The following is a 17,131-nucleotide window of genomic DNA, read 5'->3' as shown; positions in this document are numbered from 1 at the left end:
GTTCCGAGAGCCACCTCTAAAAAGCAGAGCAATAATGTGCATGTAATGTAGCTGGAGGCAGAATGTATTCTGGGAGAATAAAACTTTTAAAAGTAGATTCGTGTCTCATCACACCATATGGCTGCATGAGAGATCAGAGGCATCTATCTGCACTATTGATGGAAAAATAGAGTGGATTACATAGACTTATAATTGTGAGGAATTACATCATTAAAGAATTTAGAAACAGAAATTATCTCTTATTTGGGTTAGAAGGAGCATGGTAGAAAATTAGATGCATCACCATATGGAAAACTTTAATTCTAATTTGCATTTTAATGGAAATGAAGATTCAAATGCCTCATTCTCTTTAGTAAGCCTTTTGTGGGTCTCTCTAGCTTGAGCATACCAGATTTCTGCTGGAATCTGATTCTCCAGAAAGTTCACACCACTAAGAGTATTTAAGGTGAGAATATTACATAGTGTTGTGTTAAGCCACATATACATATATATATATATGGAATCCTTAAACACTGATGCTGAGTACCTATCTCTTTTTAGTAAAGAAATCTTTTTCCTTGGTGTTAAAGGTAATCCACATTCTTTGAAAGAATATAAACATTGATTGTCTGGAATCTCAGCATCCAAAAATAAACACTACACGATTTTATATTTTTCTTTTCTCTGTATGCATGTATGTTCGTCACTCAGTTGTGTCCAACTCTTTGGGACCCCATGGACTGTAGCCCACCAGGCTCCTCTATACATGGAATTCTCCAGGCAAGAATACTGGAGTGGATTGCCATTCCCTTCTTCAGGGGATCTTCCTGACACAAGAATCAAACCCGTGTCTCCTACATTGCAGGCAGATTCTTTACTGTCTCAGCCACCAGGTAAGTCCATCTCTATATGCATAAGTGATTATAATTTTTATTGTTGTTTTGGTTTCTGTAAAGATGTATCATCAGACATTCTATTTATGATCTTTGTGTGTTCCCTTAATGCTTACAATGAATATCTTTCCCTGTTCATATATGTAGATAAACATTAAGACTCTTAGGGTCTGCAATATTACACTACATGAATGTGCCATAATTTATTTCACTCGCTTCCTATTGCTATATATTTAGAGTGTTTCCCATTATTGTAAATAATTTTGTATAATCTTCGTTGTATCTTTGGGTACATTTTCAATAATTTTCTAATTTAAAAAAATGGTACACAGAACTTTGTCACATCCTTTTGAAAGAGACATTTTGGCATAACTGAAAAAAAAAAGAAAAGAAAACTTTCAGCTCTTAAAAGTATCAAGTATGTCAAGGTAATTCAAGGAGAGTCTTCAGCCATGGTACTGGAAAAAACTGGATATCCATGTGCAAATAAATGAACCTCAACCTTGACCTTATACTATAAAATCATTATCTCAAAATAAATCCTAGATGTAAGAGCTAAAGCAACATAAAATTCTTCAAGAAAACATGATAGAAAATATGACTTTGGCAAAAGCAAATTCTTAGAACACAAAAACTTCAAACCATTAAAAAAAATGATAAATTGACCTTCATCAAAATTTTAAATTTCTGCTCTTTGAAAGACTGTTAAAAAAAATGAAAAGATGAGTCACAGACTGAAAAAAATAACTGCAGAACATTTCTGCTGCTGCTGCTGCTGCTAAGTCGCTTCAGTCGTGTCCGACTCTGTGCGACCCCAGAGACGGCCTCCTACCAGGCTCCTCTGTCTATGGGATTTTCCAGGCAAGAGTACTGGAGTGGGGTGCCATTGCTGTCTCCGATATGTCTGCTAAAGGACATCAATAACATGAAAAGAACTCTTACTATATAATAAGACAAACACTGATAAAAATAACAGGCAAAAGATTTAACAGAGACATTTCACCAAAAGAAGATGTGCAAATGGCCTAAGAGCACCTGAAATGATGCTCAACATCACACTCATCTAGGAAACGAAAATAACACAACAATGGACTACTCATATCCATTAGGATGGCTGAAATAAGGAAGAGTAACTACATAAAGTATTGGTGAGATGGGGAGCTAGAACCCTCATCCCTTGCTGTTGGGCATGTAATATGATTCAGCCACTTTGGAAAACAGATGAACAGTTTCATCAACAGTTGAATATACACTTACTATACAAATGACATTCTCATGCCTAGGTATTTATTCTCATGAAAGGAACATACAGATCTATGCAAAACCTTTTACATGAATGTTCTTGGCAGCATTATTCATAATGGCTAAAAAGTGGAAACCATTCAACGGGGGAATGGATAAACGATGGAACGCCACTTAAGAATAAAAAGGGATGAACTACTGATCCATGCAACAACATGGCTGAATCTCAAAAGAATTATGCTAAAAGGAAAAGAGTCAGACATAAAGTCTACGTGTCAGATGATGTCATTCATGAGGAATTCTAGAAAAGGTAGAAGTATCGAGATAGAAAGTTGGACAATCATTGGAAGGGATGAGTGTGGTAGGGGACTTCCTGTGAATAGATCTCTCTCTTTATGATTCTGGATACCTCAGATTAAGAAAGGGCAAAGAAGGAAGAGCAGAGATCAATTAACTTTGCCTCCTACCTCTCTTGAGACCAAAGCTGTGTGTTTCTGCTCATTTTCCACAGTGGGTTCTGATCTGAGTGACTGTGGGCTCAAAGACACCTGTCATAGCTTTGTGTCTGGGCTAATGGAGAAAGCTGGATGACTCTCTGAACTCAGCAGAGGGATTCTCAAGAAGCATTTATAACAAATGCATATACTGCCTTAAGGTCCAATAATAGGATCTATTGGCCAATTAATTTTGTTGTAGTCATAAACAAGTGGTCTGAAAATTCCAAAGAGAAACATTGCTTCTAATTTCCTCAAACCCCAGTCCATCAATTTTATCACAAATAAGATGCTCTTTGCTAGGTAGACAAGTGCTGACTCTCAATGAGACACAGGAAAAGTCAGCCTGCACACTTCCTTATCCAAGAAAATGTGTGCTGGAGAGCAGAAGTGATGTGGCAAGTGAAATGAGGTGGGTCAGGTGTTGATCACGATTGAAGCCGGGTGGTAAGTATTAATTCAAACATCTCTCCACAGAGAGGATGCCTGAACTTTGAGCTGAAGCTTCTCCAGCCAACAACACAGGGAGGAGCTGGATGTTGTACTTGGTCACTGGGCCTTCACCTGAACCTCAACATCTAGGCCTAAATTTCTCATCTGAGCCCACAAGTGTCTCCTCTCCAGTTTCCTCCAATATTCTAATCTCCTGGAACTAACATCTCAAATTGAGGTCTCCTTCCTCCTCTCTGAAAAATATCTCATTAGTGACCACCTCTTGTTTCCATTTGACTGTAAAGATTATAGGTCTATTGCCAAAAAGCTAAACTGAACTCTTTAACCTTTCGAACTATTATTGGAAAAGGCCCCTTAATCGTTTCCTTAGCTCCAATATCTGTTGCTTCCACTGTATCCTCACCCTTATGTCAAATTAGTTGTTCCCAAGACAGTTCACCCATGCCGCTCTGCCACCCAGAAACCTTCCATAATGCCCCATTGCTTGCTGGATTACATCTAAAATCTTCAGCCTGGCAGCCACCACTGACCTCAATATATTAGGACGGCTGAACTGTTCATTCAGGTTTTTCTATAATGTCTTACACCAACTCAATATTTTTTAAAACCTCATCTACCCTCCACTTCTCTACACAAAATGTCAACTCTAGACAAATTTATTTACTCATTCTGGTTCAAATATAGTTGCTCCTTCCACTCAACTTGCTTTTTTTGTAGGCTGCTCTCTCCACCAAAACTGGCTTCCAAAACCAATCCTGACTTTCAAGATGAAGGCCAGTTCCTCCCTCCTTAGTAATGAGGTTCTTCACTCTCCAGTCTGAATTGATCACACCTTCCTAAAAAATCTCTCATATTATTCTTCATATACTCCAATTGGCAATTAACCACTGACTACTTATCTCAATAATTATTGCTTTCTATTGTTAAGTGCTTTATTGTTATTTAAGTTTTCATTTGTGTAAATCTTGTATCTTCAATTTGGTTGTTTCCCTCTTTCTTTGAAAGGGGGCAAGTTTATCCTCTTTGCATCTCACAAAATATTTAAGAAGATTTTGCACATGATAGAAGCTCAGTAAATATTTGTTGATTGAATTTCTTAACTAGTTGAGTTAAGAAGTGGTTACTTCTAACATTTAAGACCATTTTAGTTCATCACATCATATTCTTTCAGTTAACATGTCTTCAGGGTTGGCCTCAGAGTTTTGAGAAAGCACCAATCTCCAAAATATTTGTGCATCTTGTCACAATATTGTCCTCTATATCCTTCTTCCTGGCCTCATGCACCATTATACGTGGCAGATTTGGCATTTTACTCTACCGGTAATGAACTGAGTGTGAACTCTAAACACTGACAGTAGAGAGCTAGGTGACTTCTGCTTCACTTGTGTAAAAATAAGAATTTTCTTTGACCCATCCCATATAGATATCCATGGACAAAGGAGCTTGGCTGGCTATAGTCCACAGGGTCACAAAGAGTTGGGCACAATTGAAATGACTTGGCATACATATGCACAAAGAGATTACCCAACAAAACTGCAAAAACACAAAAGTAAACCTAGTTACCCACTGTTATTCTCATCTAGTATTATTTTAGATCCTTTGAAAAGAAATTATTGTCATGCGCTCATTGACCTACTTGATAGAAGCTAGATGTCTGTAAGCTGTGAAGTACGGCCAACTAGTTGCTGTCTTCTTCCGGCTTCAGGGGTTTCCAGACTAATGACTGGTGGTCAACTGCTGATCAGTCATCTCAGCCTCCAACTTACATCCAGCCCATTTACCCAAACCCACTTGAAAGAGATTGTTTATTTGGTCCAATTCACCAAGTACTGATCAATCTCATATAATGGTCACTGTTGGTTTGTGGCAGCTGCGTGGAGTAGAGTAATGGGAAGAATTCCGACACTGTCTCCAGGCTCAACAAGAAGGACCCATTAATAACATCTTGACATCTGCCATGGACACAGACGTGTTGGCCTAAGCAAAGCGTTAGACATTGAGTTGCTCAGTGGCAAAGACTCTGCTGTACGCACCTCCATGCCCCGCTTCCTCTCCTCTCCCTACACCCAGACTCAGTCCAGTGTCTGCCATGAAGTCAGCACCATTTGAGAAGGCATGGTTGCTTAGACGTACCTTTGCCGCTAATGGATGCGTGTGCCCTTTGTCACACTCAGCTTCCACTTTCCTTTCCTGTGGAAACAGTCTCTGTTTTCATTTGGAAACTCATTCACCTCCTATTTTCAGTCCACGTGGTTTCAGGAGAGATGATTCTATCCCAAGCTCACTGTGACATATGACCCAGGCCACCCAAAAAAATCACTGTGTTCCTCACTAACTGGCTTAGGATGAGCATGTGACCCTAACAGGGCCAATGAGATACTTTGAGATTTTTTCTGAGGTGTCTATCAGGGGGATTGTCACTCTTCTTGCTTATCAGATTTGAAGCTAACTTCAAGCAGTTACAGGAAATTGAGAGTTTTAAATTAACAGAAAGATGAAGTCAAAATGTGATGATGACAGTAATAGTCATGATTACATCATCAGAGCCTCAAAGTCCATCATTCCTGAAGGCCTGGCTACTTTTCATTGATAGATTCCCTCTCCTGCTTAAGCCTTTTTGAGTTTTCTATTACTTGTAACTGACACAGCACTCCTGAGATAAATGTTTCCAAGAGCCTTCTTTGACTCTTAACAACTGCAAAAATGAAAATGATGTCCAGTGGAAAGTCTGAGAAAGGACAGGTTGGGTTATATGCACGCTGATGTTAGAAAGGATCCTACTCTGCCAATAAAAAACAGCCATTCAAAGGCAAAAGGTTTGGGGAGTGACTGCTAGTTGGTTGAACGCTAGTTTTGTTCCATGCCCTTGCTTCCTTGTGTGAGTCCTGATGATTGAAAATGGGCTATTTTTGAGTTGGCCGGTTTGTTTGGGTAATGGAAAAACCTGAACAAACTGTTTGGCCAACTCAATACTTTGTAAGTGCTTTACCAGCAGTTTCATCAGGTCAGTAAGAGAAGATTGATGTCCGAATCACTGTCCGTGTAGTGTTGGAGCTGGTCTCCAAAGCCAGAGGAGAGGCCATCTCTGAAAGCAGCTGGAATGAGGCAGGCAGCGATGGGGAAAGTTGCCAGCTGGAGGCAGTCCCAAGGCTTGGAGCAGAGTCCCCCAGCCTCACACACCTTGAATGCTTTCCACGAGGGATGAGGAGGTAGAAAGAAGGACTGTAGTCCACTGACTCAAGAAAGTAGTTCTTGGGAGGAAGGTTCTTCATAAAGCATCTCCCCTGGATGGGCTTTGGCAGCACCCTTGCATCACTTGAGTACTGGATGGTGTCAGAACATTGCCCAGAGGGCTGTTCCTCTTGCTTAGTGAGTATCTTTGACATTTCTGATCTTGAATATCTTGAAGAAACAGTAGAGTCTTAGCCACAATCTGAGTCTCTTCATCTTATGTTGATATTTTTCATAACTAAAAATAGTAGCTTCCTCCCTTCCTGAGATCCGTCTCAGAGGGCGTCTTGAACATCAATGCTGAAATAATTATTTCAGCTCCAGGAAAATGAGTCTGTTGTGTCTCAACAAAATTGCTGTCAGAGGTGAAACTATCTTTGGCTACAACGTCCCCACAAAAGCTTGCAGGAATGGGTCACATGGGCATCCACAAAGGGAAAAGTCAGAAAAGATTTCTTTTCTTCTCTTTTTTCCCTCCCTTTTAGCTCTGAGATATGAATGGAAAGTGCTTAAAAGTCTAAGCAATGAGGCCTGTTCTACTTGGTCCTTGTTCTTCAGGACAAGTTCAAAGATATCAAAAGCCAGCCTCTGAGGCTAATGAGAAAACAAGGCTTTTTATTAGTTGCCAAAAGGCTTTAAAGTCAGAGGCCTTGCAGAAATTCAATGGTGAGAACTAACAGGGAAGTTTAAGATTGTTCCCTGACGCTGGAAGATATGGCTTTTTGTTTTTTCTGTAGGCAAGTCAAATTCACACAGCTGGGCCTTTAGAACAATTAGACACACCTAGAAGATCAGATCGGGATGCCAAGAAAATGTCCCCAGGAGAGAGAAACAGTAAACATTCTGACATCATATGCGCTGATTGGCTCTTTATATTCTGAGGTCTTTTCAGAGAGATTTTACTCCGATTAAAAATGTGAGCCTCTGAACCAGATGCCTCCGTGTTTTCTCTGTGCTGCTGGCCTGAGCAGCTGGCAAAACATGATCTAAGACTGATAAACCATCCTGACAAAAGCACTTCAGAGGGCTACGCAGGCCAGGGTCTGAAAGATGTCTGAATTTTTAAAAGGTACTAACTGCTCAGAGGATTAAACAGTTCTTCCGAAATCTAAGCCAGTACCTTAACAGAGCCCAGAAGGACACTGAGAGGATCTCCGAGAGAAAACCTTCTTGCTTTCCTGACTCAAAGGAGAAACCTGCCCAGTAAGGAGAGGGTGATGTGGGCGAATGCACTGCTCTGGACTTCTCAGGCTCTGATGAGTCCTTCAAGAACTGGAAGAAAGACTTGACTTTAGCAACTGAGCAAGACAAAAGAGCAAAAAAATCTATCACGGAGGAATGACTGGCGATGAGGTTGGTGGTCTTTGTGTCAACTTTGATGTCTGTGGGCTCAATCCTCCAAACAGCTGTTGCAGAGGTCTACCGGGAAGACCGCCAAGGACTGTGCCCAGGGGCTGGGGGTGAATGAATGACCCATCCACACACTCAGTCCCTCTGGCTTTCCAGAGAATGGGAACACTCAGCTGTGCCTGGTCTGCTCCTTGGCCACCTGCAGCATGATTTCATATCAGCAATCAACAGCTTAGGTTTGATAAGACTTCATCAAACTCACAGAATCCTACATTACAGGGCAGTGAAACCAAGGAAGGACATCAATGCCCCGATGCCCAGTGATCACTTCTCATCCCTGCTGCTGCTGCTTCTAAGTCACTCAGTCGTGTCCGACTCTGTGTGACCCCATAGACGGCAGCCCACCAGGCTCCCCCGTCCCTGGGATCCTCCAGGCAAAAACACTGGAGTGGGTTGCCATTTCCTTCTCCAATGCATGAAAGTGAAAAGCAAAGTGAAGTCACTCAGTTGTATCCGACTCTTAGTGACCCCATGGACTGCAGCCTACCAGGCTCCTCCGTCCATGGGATTTTCCAGGCAAGAGTACTGGAGTGGGGTGCCATTGCCTTCTCCATTCTCATCCCTATGTTTTCTATAAAGTACTGGAAACCAGAAGATGAGTGAACCTCTCCTTACTCAATACAGAAAAATATGCTGGAGTAGGATCCTCAGCTCTTGATCCTCATTGCCAATGGCATTTGTGATAAGAACAGATGAACCAAATCAAAAAAGGATAGTTTCAGGACAGCTATTCTATGTCCCAAATGAGCAATTAACATAATACTGCTGTCTGCAAAAATATTATCTAGGCAAATAACAACATTAAAAAAAATCCCAAGCTTATTCAGTATGCACACATCAATTTCTGGTGATATCTCCAGGAATTAATTGAGTAGAAAATATTATGCAGAAGTGGGGGTAATAGAGAGTAATGGTTTCACAAAACACAGGAGTGAGCCTGGCGTGCTATTACCCTCCCCTCCGACCCCTTCTTCTCTGCCACTGCCCTTCTCTGCGACAGCAGTGAACAACCAAGGGAGCCACTGAGATAACTGAATGGAAGATGAATCACAGCTGTGTGGCCCTCAGCTCCACCTGCCATCAGGAGGGAGTCGCTCTCAGACAGCAACGGCCTAGTTACTGATGCTATGGAGGTGGCAGCATGCCTTCTCTGAAAGATAAACTGGTGCAATCCACACTTCACAGGGCAAATTAAAGTCCTTTGAGCTTCTTTACCAACTTAAAGATGGCTATAGTTTTGCTGAGCAGAAGTTTTAGAATGAGATTACTCTAATGCCTCATCCCTGGGTCTCACTGGTAAATCACAAGAGCCGTGACCAGGCACGGGGTGTCTGTAGATGACATGCTCTCTCCTGCCTGCAGAATATGTGGGAATTCAGTCTGCTATTTGACTGGAGTTTTAGGCAGAGGATTTTGGCTCACTTATTGTTGGAAGTGAAGTGAAGTGAAGTGAAAGCCACTCAGTCGTGTCTGATTCTTTGCCACACCATGGACTATACAGTCTATGGAATTCTCTAGGCCAGAAGACTGGTGTGGGTAGCCTTTCCCTTCTCCAGGGTATCTTCCCAACGCAGGGATCAAACCCAGGTCTCCTGCATTGCAGGCAAATTCTTTACCAGCTGGGCCACATATGCATGAGGCGCTGTGCTCAGGTGATACATATGTATTATCTCATTTAAAGACAATCACAGGTGGTGGGGCAGAGGCTCAAGAGGGAGGGGGTATATGTGTACTTACAGCCAATTCATTTCATCGTATAGCAGAAACGAACACAACACTGTAAAGCAACTATACCCCAATAAAAATTTAAGAAAAAAACTAAAAGAAAATCATTGTCTGTTAAGGAAGATAACATATCCCCCCAGTAAACAAAATAATACTCCAAAAAATTAAATTTCCTCCCAAGATCAAGTTAAATAGTAAATGACTGAAAAGTTGGAAGCTCAGTATGTATCCTTCTATTCTCCAAGAGCCACGTCCCCAAGACTAGAGCTTTGCCAGGGCAGGAGTGGGGGGCAAGAACCAGGAATGAGATACCTCTGTGCGCGGGATCCACCGCAGCAGCAGCCTGTCTGCAGAATTCCCGTGTCTACAGAAGGCGAAGGTGCCAGCATTTGCCCAGCTCATCAATGGAGTGCCTGCCAATCCTCCCTGTCACTGAGGGCTACTCTTCCTCTCCAGTGAAAATCTACAACCGAACCTCAGGGCATATTGGCTAGTTATTGCTGCTGTTGTTTAGTCACAAAGTCATGTCCAACTCTTCTCAATGGACTGTACTCTGCCAGGCTCCTCTATCCATGGGATTTCGCAGGCAAGAGTACTGGAGCAGGTTGCCATTTCCTTCTCTAGATGATCTTCCTGACACAGGGATTGAAACAGCGTTTCCTGCATTGACAGGCATGTTCTTTACCACTGAGCCACCAGGGAAGCCCGTAACTGGCTAGTAGGCATGGCCAAAAGAAGTATCTAGAGCTTGCTAAAGCAAAAAACATTCAAGTGGTACGTGAACCACACAGAGTTACCAGCTCCCTGGTACCCTGTGCCGACCCTCCCACTTGCTCTCTTGGTAAATTTCCCACATGTTAAAAAGTTCTTGGTACAGTATAGCTACATTTGGATAGAATATAATCATAAATGAACACACATTTTTGGAATATAAATCCACACACTTGTGAGTTTATAAGCTCTGAAAGTGCAGATTAAAATTACATGATTCGATAGAATCATACTGAAGATTACTGGTTCTCAAAGTAAAGACAAGCTGATGTCACCACTGTCTCTGCACCATCTGTATTTCTTTCATTACATCAAATCAACACTGACTACAGTGGTGAGAATAATATGATGACATGATTATGCATCCAAAGTTGTATCAGGTTGGGATCTGTTCAGCTTTTCTCCAAATCCTTGTCTCTCAATTTTGCTGGGCATGTGGTCCACAAGAAATCCCTGCTCCTTGAAGAACAGGTGTAGAGACAGCCAGGATCAGGGATCACCAAGTCACAAGGAGCACCTCTCAGATTTTCTCACCAAAATCTCCCAAGGACAGGTTGAGTCACACGTCACCCGGAAGTTCAGCCCAAAGGTCTTCAGCAAGAGAATAGCTTCCTTAGTCTAAAGTTTCACCTGAAAACCTATGGAACTCTCCCACTTTGCTGTAATAAGTCCACATATTTTAACATAGAAATACTATTTTATCACTTATGTACTTAGAACTGATAGCATTATTGACTCAACGGACATGAGTCTGAGCAAACACCGGGGGATGCTGAAGGGCAGGGAAGCCTGGCGTGCTGCAGCCCATGGGCTCGCAAAGAGTCGGACACAACAATTGGAACTGAAGCTTCAGGAAGATGTATCATATCTATCCAGTATTTCAGGTGCCATCTTGCATTCTCAGGGTACAAACAAAGAATCCAATGTCCTTGATTCTTAAAAGCAGGGCAAAGGGGAGGAGTGAGGAGTAATGGAAAAAGAGAAGCTGTCTGGCCAAATGAAGGGCAGAGTCAAATTTATTAGAAACCAAGAAGGAGAGCAAACCCCAGCCAGGCCTACTTCAAACAAGACTGTGCAAGTGAGCGTGAGCTTTGTGTCCCAGCCGTGCTGGCAACACAGCCACTACCTTGCAGAAAGGCGCGATTGTCGTAGGGCCGCTCAAGGGCTCATTTCCCCGGCAGGGCTCCTGGTTTGCAACAAGAAGTCTGAGTCACTGAGATGCTTCTGCACTGACCCGGCCTGGGAACCCCCGGAGAGCTTTGCGGTCCTCCTCTCCTTCCCAGCGCTGTGGTTCCCTGGGGCTGCGTCTCAGCTGACCCAGCTCAACAGCCCAGGTCTTCCCCTGACGAGGGGCCCCCGGATGGAGTGGGCACCAGGGTATGCAAGCCTGGCTGTCTGCCTGGCATGGCCCTGTGACAGCACTGAGGGCTGTTGTCACCGCCTTACCTGGCCACCTGTGTATGCTTGCGAGGACAGTTGCCATGGCACCCAGCCTGTGGGCTGTGCACATTGAGCGAGGTGGTGCTGGCCCAGCAGGGCTCCTCACAGGCCCGAGGGCATGTAGAGTGGTAGGACCTCCAAGAATCCTGGAGCAGGGCCTCACTGACCCTGCAGGGGTGAGGGTACCCAGTACAGGGAGGGGCAGGCAAGAGTCTCAAGACTCTGAGAGATTATGTCAGAGACTCCATAAAGAGCCATCAGACTTCTTCTCTTGCCAGAACTTCCTGGGCCACCACGGCTGCCTTTGGCTATCAGAGTAGGCCAATTCTAAACAAAGATGAAGCAGAGCTGTGTATAAGGTTTTGAGCTGTGGTGGAGACTCTTGAGAGTCCCTTGGACTGAAAGACTCTTGAGAGTCCCTTGGACTGAAAGAAGATCTAAGCAGTCCATCCTAAAGGAAATCAGTCCTGAATATTCATTGGAAGGACCGATGCTGAAGCTGAAACTCCAGTACTTTGGACACCTGATGCGAAGAACCAACTCATTGGAAAAGACCCTGATGCTGGGAAAGACGTGGGAGGAGAAGGGGACGACAGAGGATGAGATGGTTGGATGCTGTCACCGACTCGATAGACATGAGTTTGAGCAAGCTCTGGGAGCTGGTGATGGACAGGGAAGCCTGGCATGCTGCAGTCCGTGGGGTCGCAAAGAGTCAGACATGACTGAGAGACTGAACTGAACTGAACTGAATGTGTAAATATAGTTTTATATGTTATTAAATATGCACATTATTAAATATACATTATTGTGTGTGCAGCAGTATTTCCTTTCATAGAAAGGAAAAAAGCCCAGCATATTTGAAAAAAAGTAAAGCTAAAATAATTTCTATAGTTTTCAAGTAAAGAAAGTATAATGGGAGCTAAACTTCTGTTTCCTCGGGAACGGTGGGGCATAAAGGAGCAGGAAAAGTGGCAATGCCTTCTGGTATGAGAGTGAAGAAAGAGGAAGGGAGAGGAAAAGAAAAGAGGAAAAGAGAGACTTCTCTGGTGGCCCAGTGGTTAAGATTCCATGCTTCCAATGCAGATAAGGCAGGTTCAATGCCTGGTCAGGGAACAAAGGTCCCACATGTCACACGATGAAGCCAAAATAAAATAAAATTGTTTAAAAATAATGAGAAGAAGAAATTAAAAAGAAACAGAAAAGGAGAAAAGAGAGAAAGTGAAAAAAAGGAGGGTAACTTGAGAGGAGGCTGAAGAGGCCATTTCATAGTTAGGCAGTCAATATGTTAAGGACTTTGAGAGCAAATAAACCTTAAGACTTCACCCCAGTAGAACCCAAAGAAATTAAAAGTGTGAGTTAAGTGGAAGTCACAGCGCTGGGTTTTGAACTTGCCCCAATGTGAGCTGGACAGAGGAAATAGAGCTCAGGGCCCAGGAGGGCAATGATACCTTACAGGGCACATCCTTGTAAGAGTGTGCCGACCCTCTTCCAAGAGCACCCCACATGTTAGTGTTCACAGCAACCCTGGGGGTGGGCAGTATGACTCCTCTTCTTTCATAGAGGTGGAGCCTGTGGCCCAGAGGGGTCACGTGGCTTGCCTAAGGTCACACAGCAAGTAAGTGGGGCACTCAGGGTTTGAACACTCAGGGTTTGGTCTGACCCAAACCCCCCTCTCTCTTAGCCACTGCCCTGTACCACTTATCCAGGGCAGTGGTTCTTGAGTGTGTGTTCACCATTCCTCTCAGGAATGGTTTCCCAAAGGAAATTATAAGTTTGAAAAGGAAAAACTGGGTAGAGGAAATTTTCAAGCAGTTTTTGAAAAGCAATCCGATGGAGAGCCGCGTGTGGGAGGGCAGGGGAGGCCACCTCCTCAAGAAGGAAGGCCATCTGTGGGGCTGGGAGGCTGGCGACACTCCCCACACGGGAGAAGGAGCCCGGCAAGCACAGAAACTCCCCCTTCTGTTTGCTGTTCAGCTGGTTCTGAGCACTAGGTAAGTAACGGAAGGGTTTCTCAGGACTGTCACCATCTTGCAGCCCCGAATCTTGCTGTAAAATGCTCAGGCTTGAGTTTTTCGGTGTCTTCAGGTCTTTTATAAAAACTCAAACTCGAATTGAAGTTTGAGCAAACTTCAAAAGCAAACAAATAACTGTTAATTGTAATTATCTAGTGCATTGTTTGCGTGTGTGTGTGTTTCAATTAATTAATCTATTTTAATTGGAGGATAATTCTTTACAATATTGTGATGGTTTTGCTATATATCAGCATGAATCAGCCACAGGTATACATGTGCTCCCCCCATCCTGAAACCACCTCCTATCTCGCTCACACTGTATCCCTCTGAGCTTTCCCAGAACACCGACTTTGAGTGCCCTGCTTCATGCATCCAACTTGCCTGGGTCATCTGTTTTACATGTCTAATGCATTGTTGACTACAGATACGAAGTACTCAGGTAGAGCAATATTGAGAATTCTTCAGACAGAGAATTCCCTAGAGCAGGAGTCCCCAGCCTCCAGGATCTAATGTCTGATGATCTGAGGTGGATCCAGTGTAATAATAATAGAAATAAAGGGTACAACAAATGTAACGTTCTTGAATCATTCTGAAACCGTCGCCCTCCCCTGAGTCCATGGAGAAATTATCTTTCAAGTAACCACTCCCTGGGTTCAAAAAAGGTTGGAGATCACTGCCCTGGAGTATTCTTGGCCTTTTCGACATCATCTTACCTGCAAGCTTTGTCTTCTTCCCCTTGGTCTTGAAGAGAAATTGCTGGGAGAAAGTTGCCTCCAGATACCCTGGCCAAAGACCGGTCTTTCTGATACTCCACCATAGTCAAGGAGGCCAGCATTTGGCATTCTGAGCTTTCCGTGGCCCTTGGGGGGCCTGAAGATCCACTGAATACTTGGAATACTATTTAAGTGGTCTATAAACATCAATTCCTTGCTGGAAAACACATACACATTTTCTTTAAAATAAGCAAACTTATTTATATAAATGAAAACTCAGAAAAAATTAAAATTTTTATGGCTGTAACTTTCCTTTTCTGGATGCTACTGGGTGACCAACTTGGACAAGTAGGAATCACTCTCAAGATATAATCACTAAATGCCTACATAAGAGATGAATGATAGATGCTCTGGCCTGGTTTCCAAACCTTGGGCTGCAGAGTTTCTGTAGATGAAGAGGGACATTGTTTCCAATAAGTGTCACAGATTGAACCACTTGGGACAATATAAAATCTTGTTCCGCGATGGGCTTTCTGTTGTTTTTTGCTTTCCTTTTTGCAATGCCAATTCAGGGGAGAGCGTGTTGTTTGCAGTGGGTGTGTAAGATGAAACCATTAAGAATTAAAAATTCAATTCAAACTGACTGCTATGTTGCAATAACTTAAAGAGTGTCACAAATAAGCTGATGCTTGTAAGTGGATACCAAAGTGTGGGAATGAGTTCCTCTACAAATTAGAGCCTACTCAACACTCTCCATGGGATCACAATGAGTCAGACATGACTAAGCGACTAACGTTTTCACTTTCTTTTTCCAACTCTCTCACCCTTTCAGAGTCTCTCGTAAGCCCGTGTAGTCCAAAATGCTTTCCTAAACGACAGAGAGAATTATAGCTAGTGAAAGAAATAACACATCCTTAATATCCAACCATGGGCCAATTCCTGCCAATTAAGACAGCTACTATTAGAAATAAATAAAAACAAAGAATTAAAGAAATAAGTGTTGGCAAGGATGTAGAGCAATTGGAAACCTTTGCACTGTTGGAGGAAGTGTAAATGGTGCAACTGCTATGGAAAATAGTATGGAAATGCCTCAAAAGTTGAATATAGAATTACCATATGATGCAATAATTCCACTCTTTGGTATATTCAAAAGAATAGAGCACACTATGTCAGTAGCAGCGTTATTTACCATAGTACAAGGGTAGAAGGTTATCACTTACTGTCCATTAGTAGACAGATGAATGGATAAAGAAAACATGGTATATATATACAATAGAATGTTATATTCAGCCTTAAAAAGGAAGGGAATTCTCACACCTACTACAACATGAATGAACCTTGGGGACATTACGCTAAGTGAAATAAGCCAATCACAGAAACAGATACTGTATGAGAATAGCTAAACTCAGAGAGATGGAAAGTAGAAGAGTGGCTGACAGGAGCTGGTGAGAGAGACGGGGAGTTGTTTAATGGGTTTCAGATTTGCAAGATGAGAATTCTGGAGATTACTTGCACACCATTGTGAATGTACTCAACACTACTGAACTGTACACTCAAAAGATAGTTAAGATGGTAAGTTGTATGTTATGAACATTTCACCACAATTTTTTAAATTAAAAAAATTTTTTATGAGATCATGGAGTATGTTGCCCAGGAAACATCACCCAGCGCTTGTGAAGTTAGAAAGCCATTTTTCAGTATTGCAAAGCTGAAGGGTCCTCCTCAAACTGTCACCCTCTCTCCTCCATTTTCATTATCTCCTTCAGTCTTGGTACATTTGCCACCAAGCCTATTACCTGCAAAATCTTGCTGATTTGCCTGCTCTTTTCCTTCTCTGCTGTCTCTGTCCTCTCGTACCATCTGCATCCTAACTCATCTGCCCGACTCTAGTTTTCTCTTCCCTCCAATTCTTTCAGTGTGCCACTTCCATTCAAGTATTTCTACAAGACACCTTCGTGCATGTCACTAGTCAGCCCAATAAAAATAATTTTGTTGTTTTTGAGTTGCTTAGTTGTAACTGACTCTTTTGCAACTCCTCTGTCCATGAGATTTCGCAGGCAAGAATACTGGAGTGGGTTGCCATTTCTTTCTCCAGGGGATCTTCTGGACCCAGGGATTGAACCTGTGTCCCCTGCATTGAGGGCAGACTTTGTCGCTGAGCCACCTGGGAAGTCCTAATAATTACCCCTGAATTTTTGCATTGTGCCTGACTTCAATGCTCTTTAGTACTAAACTACCACCCTTCTGGCAAACTTGGTTCTCTGTAGCTTTCTTACACAAGCTTTCACCTTTAGTCCAGCCAGACTCTCCATCAATCACCCCTCTGCGCCTCATACCAAATCTCCCCATCTTTAAACGCAGGAAAACCCTGATTCTACCTGCGAGCAGCCCGGAAGGTCTGTGGCCTGTGCTTCTCTGTCATCTATCTGAGCCCTGCACCCAGGGGAAGACACGAGAGCCACCCAGTTAGAAGCGAGCCTGCTTTCGTCTGCACCTCAACATGGCCCATGGCTCTCCGCTTGTCACTGCAGAGGCAAAAAATCCTTGTGTTTGGCTGCTGCTTATGGAAGAAATGAAATATGATCATGGAATTGGTGAAACTGGGAGCTTACAAAAATCAAGGGTCTGTTAGACCTTCCTTCTCTTCTCCACAGGTTCATTCTTTCCTTGTTTAAGAAGCCTTCCCTGGTTACTCTGAGGCTTGGGGTTCTCTGCCCTTTCTCTGTTCTGGTGACAAGAGAAGAAACTCTTTATCCCTAGACATTTGG

The sequence above is a fragment of the Capra hircus genome, chromosome 20 (assembly GCF_001704415.2).
Source record: "Capra hircus breed San Clemente chromosome 20, ASM170441v1, whole genome shotgun sequence".
NCBI lineage: Eukaryota > Metazoa > Chordata > Mammalia > Artiodactyla > Bovidae > Capra > Capra hircus.
The sequence above is the reverse complement of the archived record's forward strand: the minus strand, read 5'-3'. Positions refer to the sequence as shown.